Source organism: Zea mays, chromosome 1, assembly GCF_902167145.1.
Source record: "Zea mays cultivar B73 chromosome 1, Zm-B73-REFERENCE-NAM-5.0, whole genome shotgun sequence".
NCBI lineage: Eukaryota > Viridiplantae > Streptophyta > Magnoliopsida > Poales > Poaceae > Zea > Zea mays.
The window spans coordinates 78,297,574-78,307,208 of record NC_050096.1 but is presented as its reverse complement, the minus strand read 5'-3'; positions in this window follow the sequence as shown (position 1 = coordinate 78,307,208).

Below are 9,635 nucleotides of genomic sequence, written 5' to 3'. Positions count from 1 at the left end.
TTAAATATAGAGTATAAAATATAAAGGTACATACATTCTACTGGCTAGATGATGTGAATGCGGGTCTAGAACTAATAAATATGGTTTGAATCATCATTTATGTATAATTTTAATTTTTTATTATTTAAATGTGGAGAGCATGAAGAGATGATGAAACGAAGAAAAGGGGAAGGGGTGACAGCACAACAACCGCGGTGAGTAGAGTAGCGAAGGAAAGGGAGATTGTCAACTTTCAACTGCTATAAGGTTGTCTCCAGCAGTTTTTGTATCCCACATATTTTAAACTCTAATATATAAACAGTGCACTTTATAACATAAAGTAGTGTTTTGCACGATCTACTGGAGACAGACTAACGGTATTATAACCTCGTTGTCAACATATCTGTATATTTATGTCAACTTATGCAACCATACATTTAGAGCCATCCAAGTCGTATCCAAGACGTATCAGCATTGGAACACATTGATTTTTAAACTTCTAAATTGAGTTTACCTCTCCAAAATCCTCTGGCCGCAAACGATAATCTCTACTATTATAAATCAAAATCCTCTGGCGGCAAACAATAATCTCTACTACTATAACTCACCAGTTTTCACGGTTCCACCGTCGTCGCGCGTCAACACTTTAAAAACCCCTTATATTTCTTTGTACCGAACTCGTCTCCCTTAATTTAACTAATCGCCCCCTTAATCTCGCGGGCTTATATGAAAGCAACCCACCGCACGCACATCCTCATCGCCAACGAGCCACTTCACGCGTCTAGCGAACGTGCACCCGACAACTCTTAAGGCCTGCTCGTCCCCCGTTCGACTAGGCAATAGAGACGAGATCCGCTCCTGGCCAGCGACGAGAAGGATCGCCAGAGGGAAAGCGAGGAGAGACACCACATCTCAGTAAGTCCGGACCCCCATAGAAAGACACCGGACCCTTATATACATATAAGTCCGGAGCCTCCGGGTAGGTCCGAACTCCAGCAGGGTCCCAGAACGAGGAGGACTCTGGTGTGTGCAGGGGTCCGGTACTGACACGTATGCGGGCTTTGCTCTCCACTTCCCGCTCAGGTGGAGACCCGCTGCTTGTGGCCCATGGCATAAGCCACCGGGCAGAACCTGACGAGAAGTCGTGCAGCCCCTGCATTTATTGAAGAAAAGACGTGCCGCCTGCCACTGCGCTGACAGGCGACGTGCCCCCTCAACATTTAATGCGACCCGTCCCATCCGCTGGCAGGCGGCGTCAAGGTCATCCAGCGGACAGCGCGCCTGCTGGGTCTACTGGTGAACAGTACACCTGTGCTGAGCGGCGCGCTATACTCATCCTCTCTTCCGCAAGAAGCCTCCTCGGTACGCCTAGGATACGCAGATCTCGGGCAGAGAAGATTGTCTCGACAACAGATATCAGAGGATCCAAGCACTATATTCTTTATGTACCTGGGCCCACATGTCGGGGCCCAGTCCCTTTGTGCATGCCCCCCTTCAGCTATAAAAGGGGAGGCATGCGACGTTACACACACGCAATCTCAGACTCGCTAGCTCTTACAAGCCCTCAAGCAATACATCTCACAGTAGAGTAAGGTATTACGCTCCGGCGGCCCGAACCACTCTAAACCCTCGCGAGCTCTCGTGTGTTGATCCACCAGTCTCGTAGCAAGCAAAACGCTTAGGCCCCTCCTCTCTTTAGGATTTAGGGTGGGTGCAATCCGCCACCCGGCTGGGGAGATTTCCTCTCCGACATTTGTCTCGCCAGGTAGGGGCCAAGCTTCAAGTTTTTGCTTGTTTCCTCGCTCAGCATGATGGTGCGAATCATCGAGCACCGCGCCGAAACTTCGGAGGATTTTGTGATGGAGCAAGAGGTTGCATCCTCCGCGCCACGAGTGCCCGACCGCCCCGACTCTGGGACTGCTGCCGTGCACGCCGTGCAGCAGCACACGCCAGCGCAGGTGTCCCGAACTCCGTCGAGGGCAGCGCCTACGGCGCTGTCTGCGGCCAGAGAGTTGCTACGCCACCCCCTAGCTCCACGACATCACCGGGGGCCATGAAGCAGTGGCGCGACGATGTCGACCGGCTGCTCGGCATGGCACATTCTACTTCGACCAGGTCGAGGCCTCTGTCATCCCGGCGCCAACGCGAGGCGACGACATCTGTGCGCTCGCCTTCCGTAAGGGGTGCACAGACCGACAACCTCCGGGCGGAGCTCAACCGTAGGCGTACGGGAGAAGACGCCTGGGTCTCTTTGGAAAGGGCGCGTGAGCGCCGAGAGAACATTGAGGGTCGCAACCTCGACCGAGATTTCGCTGCGGAGGCACCGCAGACACCAGTGGGCGCCCGATCCCAAACGGGTGTCCCCTTGGCCGGCGTGGGCTGCGCCGCCCTTGCAGACCATCTTCGCACGGCGTCGTGGCCGCCCAAGTTCCGGCCACACCTGCCGGAAAAATACGATGGGACAACGAACCCATCGGAGTTCCTGCAAATATATGTCACCGCCATCACGGCAACAGGTGGAAACACCGCTGTAATGGCGACATATTTTCATGTCGCCCTGTCTGGACCTGCCCGGACTTGGCTCATGAACCTCGCCCCAGGATCAATCTACTCCTGGGAAGAGCTCTGTGCGCGGTTCGTGGCGAACTTTGCCAGTGCTTATCAACAGCACGGTGTGGAGGCCCACCTCCATGCAGTGAGGCAGGAGCCAGGGGAGACCCTCCGGAAGTTCATCTCCCGCTTCACCAAGGTGCGAGGTACGATACCTCATATTTCCGATGCCTCCATCATCACGACCTTCCGACAGGGGGTACGTGATAAGAAAATGTTGGAGAAACTGGCCACACATGATGTGGAGACTGTCCCCATGCTCTTCACCCTGGCGGACAAGTGTGCCAGAGCTGCTGAAGGCCGGGCATGGCACTCGGCCCACGACCACAAAGGGGTAACGGCGGCTCGTGCCCTGTACATCCCAACGGTCGCCACAACACCGTGGAGTGTCGCGAGATCATTGATCTCGCAAAACGCGTCAGCGAATGCGCCAACGAGCGACGTGAGCAGTCTTCCAGAGACGGCTCCCCACCTCGCCGCCGTCCTGGCAAAAAAAAGGTCGACGACGGCGAGGTGGCTGCGGCTGAACAGGACCTCGGGTATCAGTCACCCGAGGGGGACCTGAAGGACGTCTTCGCAAAAGACTCCCACTCCGACGACGACTAGGCGGACCACCGGTGGGACCCCATGTCCCCCGGCCTACGGAGCTAAAGCCTGCCTTCCTCCGGAAACCCATCTGGATTCCCCACGGGTCCAGCTTTCTGACAGGTTCATCCAGGAATGACCACAGCCAAAGGCGGGGCCTCCTTCGTCAAATGTAGATGGGAACCCAGGGTCGGGACCTAATCTTACAAGAGTACCATACCAAATTAGGGCTCCGTAACACTCCCCCAGCTGGGAAGGACCCTTGATGGTAATGGGAGTACCCCGACCCAAGGGCAACTGTCTAGCTACGACCGAAGGAATGCCTCCCCCAGTGTCAAAATATCTCTGTAAGTTTTATCTATAGAGCAAGTCTGAGGGGTCGAAGTTTTTCCCTTTTGTAACTAGGTAGTGCATATGGGTACGCCAACCCGGTGGGGTCTGCCCCCATAAACCCGGCCTATTGGCCCGCACCCATGCATGATTAGCTATAAAGGAAAACTACCCTCTCAAGATATGCCTCTATGATAGCAATATCCTACTGCTCCACGGTCTCACCCTGCAGTTTCTGATTGTGTTTTATATAACCCACCCGCCCAGCTCCCATCCCACCAGGCATAATGACATCTGGATTGAACAGCCAGGGTTGCAGTTTAGGACCTCTATGCGAAAGCAGGGGGACCCGATAGCCTGGGGGCCGGCTCTGAGGAACGAGTGCTCGTTCCATGGGGTGGTTCGGAGCCTGTGCGGCCGGTTAGCCTGGTTCCGTACCCATAACCCTGCACACTCCACTCCGTGACGAGCGCCCTAGTACTTAGAGCTATAAGTCCTGTGGGTCCGACAACTTGGGGTCCAGAACTAGAGAAGAGACGCTTGTCTCCTGGGGTGGTCCGGAACCATGTAGCCGCTCAGCCTGGTCCCGTACCGTGGGCCTGCATGTTCCACCACTCTGTGACAGGCGTCCTAGTATCTAGAACCACCATCCAGGGGGTCCGGACACACAACTTGCTTCCCCTAGCCAAAACACTGCAAATCCCGAGCATGTATCAAAGGATGAAAAATGCCAGATGACGAGGTCTACGGGTGTATCACTAACGCTCTTTAGCTAAAGCTGTATACAGATCCAGGTCTCGGTGAGGCTGCTTCCCGAAGGCCGTTGACAACTCTTTTATACACGCTGGTGTCCAGCCTCGACACATCGAGCCTGCACCCCAGGCGGGGGGGGCCAGGTACCAAGGGAAGTTAACAACAGGATCGAGCAACACACAGATAAGTGTTAAATACTGCTTAATAGATAATATCTATTACTTTACAAAAATAGGGGAAGGCCTGGGGGCCGGTTCTAAGGAACGGATGCCCGTTCCATAGGGTGGTCGGGAGCCTGTGTGGCCGGTTAGCCTGGTCCCGTACCCAAAACCCTGCACACTCCACCACTCCATGACAGGTGTCCTAGTATTTAAAACTATAGTCCTGTGCGTCCAACGAACTGGTGGTCCGGTTTTGAAGAACATGCACTTGTCTCCTGGGGGTGTCCGGAAGCCATGTAGCCACTCAACCTGATCCCGTACCGTGAGCCTGCATACTCCACCGCCCTGCGGCAGGTGTCTTAGTACTTGAAGCCACCATCTAGGAGGTTCAGACGCGCAACTAGGCTTCCCAGGCTAAAATCCTGCATACATATGTTATTACATTTTGCTCTCAAGCAAATGTCATTACATTCCCTTACAAGCGGGACCCTAGCTCCATTTCTACAGGAATGAACTACCTCCACACCAGAAGGGCCACAGGATAACAAACTCCAAGCGGCTCGCCACCAGAGGCAACCGCATCAGCACCAACGGCGACGGCCGCCTCTGCACCGATGACTCGCCAGCAGCAGCAATCATCCCGGCATGTGCGCCGATGCAGGAAGGACCTCGCCCCCGTCTCCCTACGGGGGACGACAACAAGCCATTAAAGCCAAAGAGCCGGAGGTCCGGCAGCAGGTGGCACTAACAGTCTCGCCGGTGGAGGCAACCACCTCTGCAGTGGGGAGCCTCACCAGCGGCGACGACCACCTCAACACCGACGACAGCGGCCACCTGCGCACCAGTACCATACCAGCGAACGGCGGCCGCGCCAGCTCGCACGAAGAGGTATTCGCTCCCGTCCTCACTACGGGAGTGAGGACAAGACCATCCAAGAACGCCGCCCCCACCCGCACGGTGTATGACGTCTTGTACGACCTCCCAGTACGACTGGTACCGCAGGAGAAGCCGTGGATGTGGCCAACCCGCGCACGGTGCGACCGTCGCCCGTGCGGTGGATGGGCAGCCACGCTCCGCCCCAGCGGTAGGAGGCGGCGCCGGAGGCGGCACCAGAGCTACCCAGGCCGGGGAGCCAGACACGCTGCAGCTGACAGCGCCACAGACGGCGAACGCCCTTCTCCCCCGAACACTGAGGGAAGAAGCGGGCCGCTACCCACGTGGAGGCGGGTCCCAACTCGGCGCACCCTCCTCCCCAGCACAGATGATGAACATCCTTGAAGCTAAGGGCAGGAGGGAGGCCGCAGCCCGGTTTGCTTCTCCCCACCACAAGGCTGGTAGTCATCCTTCTGGATGACCACCGGCGGGGGACTGCAGCCGGGCTGCATGATGAAAATCCTTGAAGCCAAATGGTGGTGGAAGGATGCCAACTCCCATGGGGTTGCACCCCTCCAACAGCAGCAGGAAGAAGACAAGATCGGCGACACCACCACGAGTGAAGAGATGGCCTTGACGCGGATCCCTCCAGAGAACACCGGCGCACCCCATCTGGAGGCCCGGAAGGCGAAAGGGCGCGGTTGTCGCAAGAGGAGCGAGGCATGACTACTGCCCGGGAGATCGACCCCTTTTTAAAGGCAGATCTCCCCGCTCGCGCCCCTGAAGCGCCACGGGTGAAGTCTCCCCCGGCGTGCACCAAGGATCTCACCTTATGACACGGGGGGGCAGGCCCCACATGTCATGCAAACTAACCCTAAGAAGGAGCATGCGACTGCCCTGCTTTTACGCGCCTCTTCAATTTTGGGGCAACCAGTGGTCAGGAAGGCGAACCGCCGCGTAAGGGGCATGCAACCGCCCCACGATTAAGCGCCCCTTCATCTTCGCCGTATCCAGCGGTCAAAGAGGCGAACCGCCACGCAAGAAGCGTACAACCGTTCCACGGCTGTGCGCTCCCTCAGCTCCACCGCAACTGGCGGTCCAACTTAGGGGCCCAGGCCCACATGTCATGTAACCGGCGCACCGGTTACCGTGTGCAAAGAAACCGCACCGCCGCTTGCGCTAATGCCACGTCTTCTCGGGACTGTCACAGGATTCTGAAAAGGTAAATTTTTCAGAACCAGTGCAGCGACTTGAGGCAGCCCCACGCATGGCCCAACAGTGCCGTCAAGTACGACGGTCACGGGTCAGTCAGCCGTGGGAATAGGCACGAGAGTTGGCATGGCCATAGGCGGGCCGGTAGTAATTGCAGCAACAGACGCGCGGAAGCAGCGGTCCAACCGCCAATCAGACTCTGGTCCCACCTGCAGGCTCGCATCCTCCCCTGAGGCGGGACCGGGGGCCACTGTCGGTACCCTAAATCAAGGGTACCCTCTCCTACAGCATGAAGACGCCACACCCATGCGACGTCTCCTAGCCACGCTGAGGACGACGCCTGACCCCACTGGGTGAGGCGGGCCAAAGGGCGCCACATGGCAAGGAGAGACACCACATCTCAGTAAGTCCGAACCCCCATAGAAGGACACCGGACCCCTATATACATATAAGTCCGGAGCCTCCGGGTAGGTCCAAACTCCAACAGGGTCCTAGAACGAGGAGGACCCTGGTGTGTGCAGGGGTCCGGTACTGACATGTGTGCGGGCCTTGCCCTCCACTTCCCGCTCAGGTGGAGACCCGCTGCTTGTGGCCCATGGCATAAGCCACCGGGCCAAACCTGACGAGAAGTCGTGCAGCCCCTGCATTTATTGAAGAAAAGACACGCCGCCTGCCACTGCGCTGACAGGCGACGTGCCCCCTCAACATTTAATGCGACCCGTCCCATCCGCTGGCAGGCGGCGTCAAGGTCATCTAGCGGACAGCGTGCCTGCTGGGTCTGCTGGTGAACAGTACACCTGTGCTGAGCAGCACGCTATACTCATCCTCTCTTCCGCAAGAAGCCTCCTCGGTACACCTGGGATACGTAGATCTCGGGCAGAGAAGATTCTCTCGACAACAAATATCAAAGGATCCAAGCACTATATTCTTTATGTACCTGGGCCCACATGTCGGGGCCCAGTCCCTTTGTGCATGCCCCCTTCAGCTATAAAAGGGGAGGCATGCGACGTTACACACACACACACAATCTCAGACTCGCTAGCTCATACAAGCCCTCAAGCAATACATCTCACAGTGGAGTAGGGTATTATGCTCCGGCGGCCCGAACCACTCTAAACCCTCGCGAGCTCTCGTGTGTTGATCCACCAGTCTCGTAGCAAGCAAAACGCTTAGGCCCCTCCTCTCTTTAGGATTTAGGGCGAGTGCAATCCGCCACCCGGCCGGGGAGATTTCCTCTCTGACAAATATGTAAACAATACACTCTATAACATAAAGTAGTGTTTTGCACGATCTACTGGAGACATACTAACGGTATTATGACCTCGTTGTCAACATATCCGTATATTTATGTCAACTTGTGCAACCATACATTTAGAGCCATCCAAGTCGTATCCAAGACATATCAGCATTGGAACACATTAATTTTTGAACTTCTAAATTGAGTTTACCTCTCCAAAATCCTCTGGCGGCAAACGATAATCTCTACTACTATAAATCAAAATCCTCTGGCGGCAAACGGTAATCTCTACTACTATAACTCACCAGTTTTCACGGTTCCACCATCGTCGCGCGTCAACACTTTGAAAACCCCCTTATATTTCTTTGTACCGAACTCGCCTCCCTTAATTTAACTAATCACCCCTTAATCTCGCGAGCTCATATGAAAGCAGCTCACCACACGCACATCCCCATCGCCAACGAGCCACTTCACGCGTCTAGCGAGCGTGCACCCGATAACTCTTAAGGCCTGCTCGTTCCCCGTTCGACCAAGCAATAGAGACGAGATCCGCTCCTGGCCAGCGACGAGAAGGATCGCCAGAGGGCAAGCGAGGAGGTGCTGTGCCGCATGGATCCACCGCATGCTTGAGGCCTTCATACTGTGCCAGGAGGAGTTTTGCATCTTTGTTGCACAGGCGTGCCGCCATGTTCCACGAGCGCGTCGTTAAGGCGCTCGATGTATGCAACACCATGCGACGACGTTGACCAGGTGCGTCGCTGGGAGTGCCTCGCCGACATCATTGCTTTTGCGCTAGGGGCACTAGGAGGTCCACAAGGGCTAGCTCTACCGCGTGCGCAAGGTGCTCACCGACCTCCCCATGCTCCTCATTGATGACACAGTCGCGTTCGACATCGGCAGTGTTACCTTCTTCTAATAGTCACCTAGATGGGAGTGAATAGATGATGCCTGAAATATCAAAACTTAACCAAAACTTGATCCTAATTAGATGTTAGTACAAAACTAGATCAAGTCAAAATGAAGAGGAGGGGAGATTCTTCCACTTGATTGCTCTCACAAGAATGTGGATTTAACTTGATGTAACACCCCATCCACCCCCGGGCTGGCAGCCCTTTATGATCATAGACCATCCCTACATACCAACATGAGTCTTTTGTGCGTACTTTGTCCTCACTCATGCGCACCGAGAAAACTTCCCGGTCGATCACCCATCCCAAGATTGCTTTAGGCCAAGCACGCTTAAACCAAATGATTTTTATCCCGTGGTTCGGTCAAGCTTAAAATGTTTGCCTACTCCATATTATGGTGTACCAATGGACAAGGGTTACACTCAACCCCTCTCAAGTGATCCAAAGATCAACTTGTAAGGATCTCCACAAGTTGGAGTATCTTGCAGCTGTACACAAGATGAATGAGTTACAACTTAGAACAACATAAGGGAGATGTAGAACACACACGAGCAAAGCACAACCCACAAAGTCATAAAACGAACGCACAACAAAAGAACAATACAATCTCATAACAGGCGACGCTAAAATCGCTTCAAGGAGTCTCACTAATGCATAGGAGTGATGTATGTGCTCTTGAATTGGTATGCTTAGGTGTCCTTAGAGGTCAAAATGGGGGCCTATTTATAACCCCAAGGCAGCCCATAGCTGTTGCACTTTCCTCCAAATAGCTGCAAAAAATCGCTCCTGGCTGGCACAACGGACCGGTCCGGTGCACAACAGACCGGTCCGGTGCACCACCGGACTAGGAACAGGAATGGCTCCCCCGGGAGTCTCACTGGCACCTTGCAACTCTGATGGTCTTAGATCAGTCCGGTGCTCCTCCGAACCATCCACCACGTCAGCTACTCGTTGGCCCTCATGCGAAGTCTGAAAGTAGTTGTTACT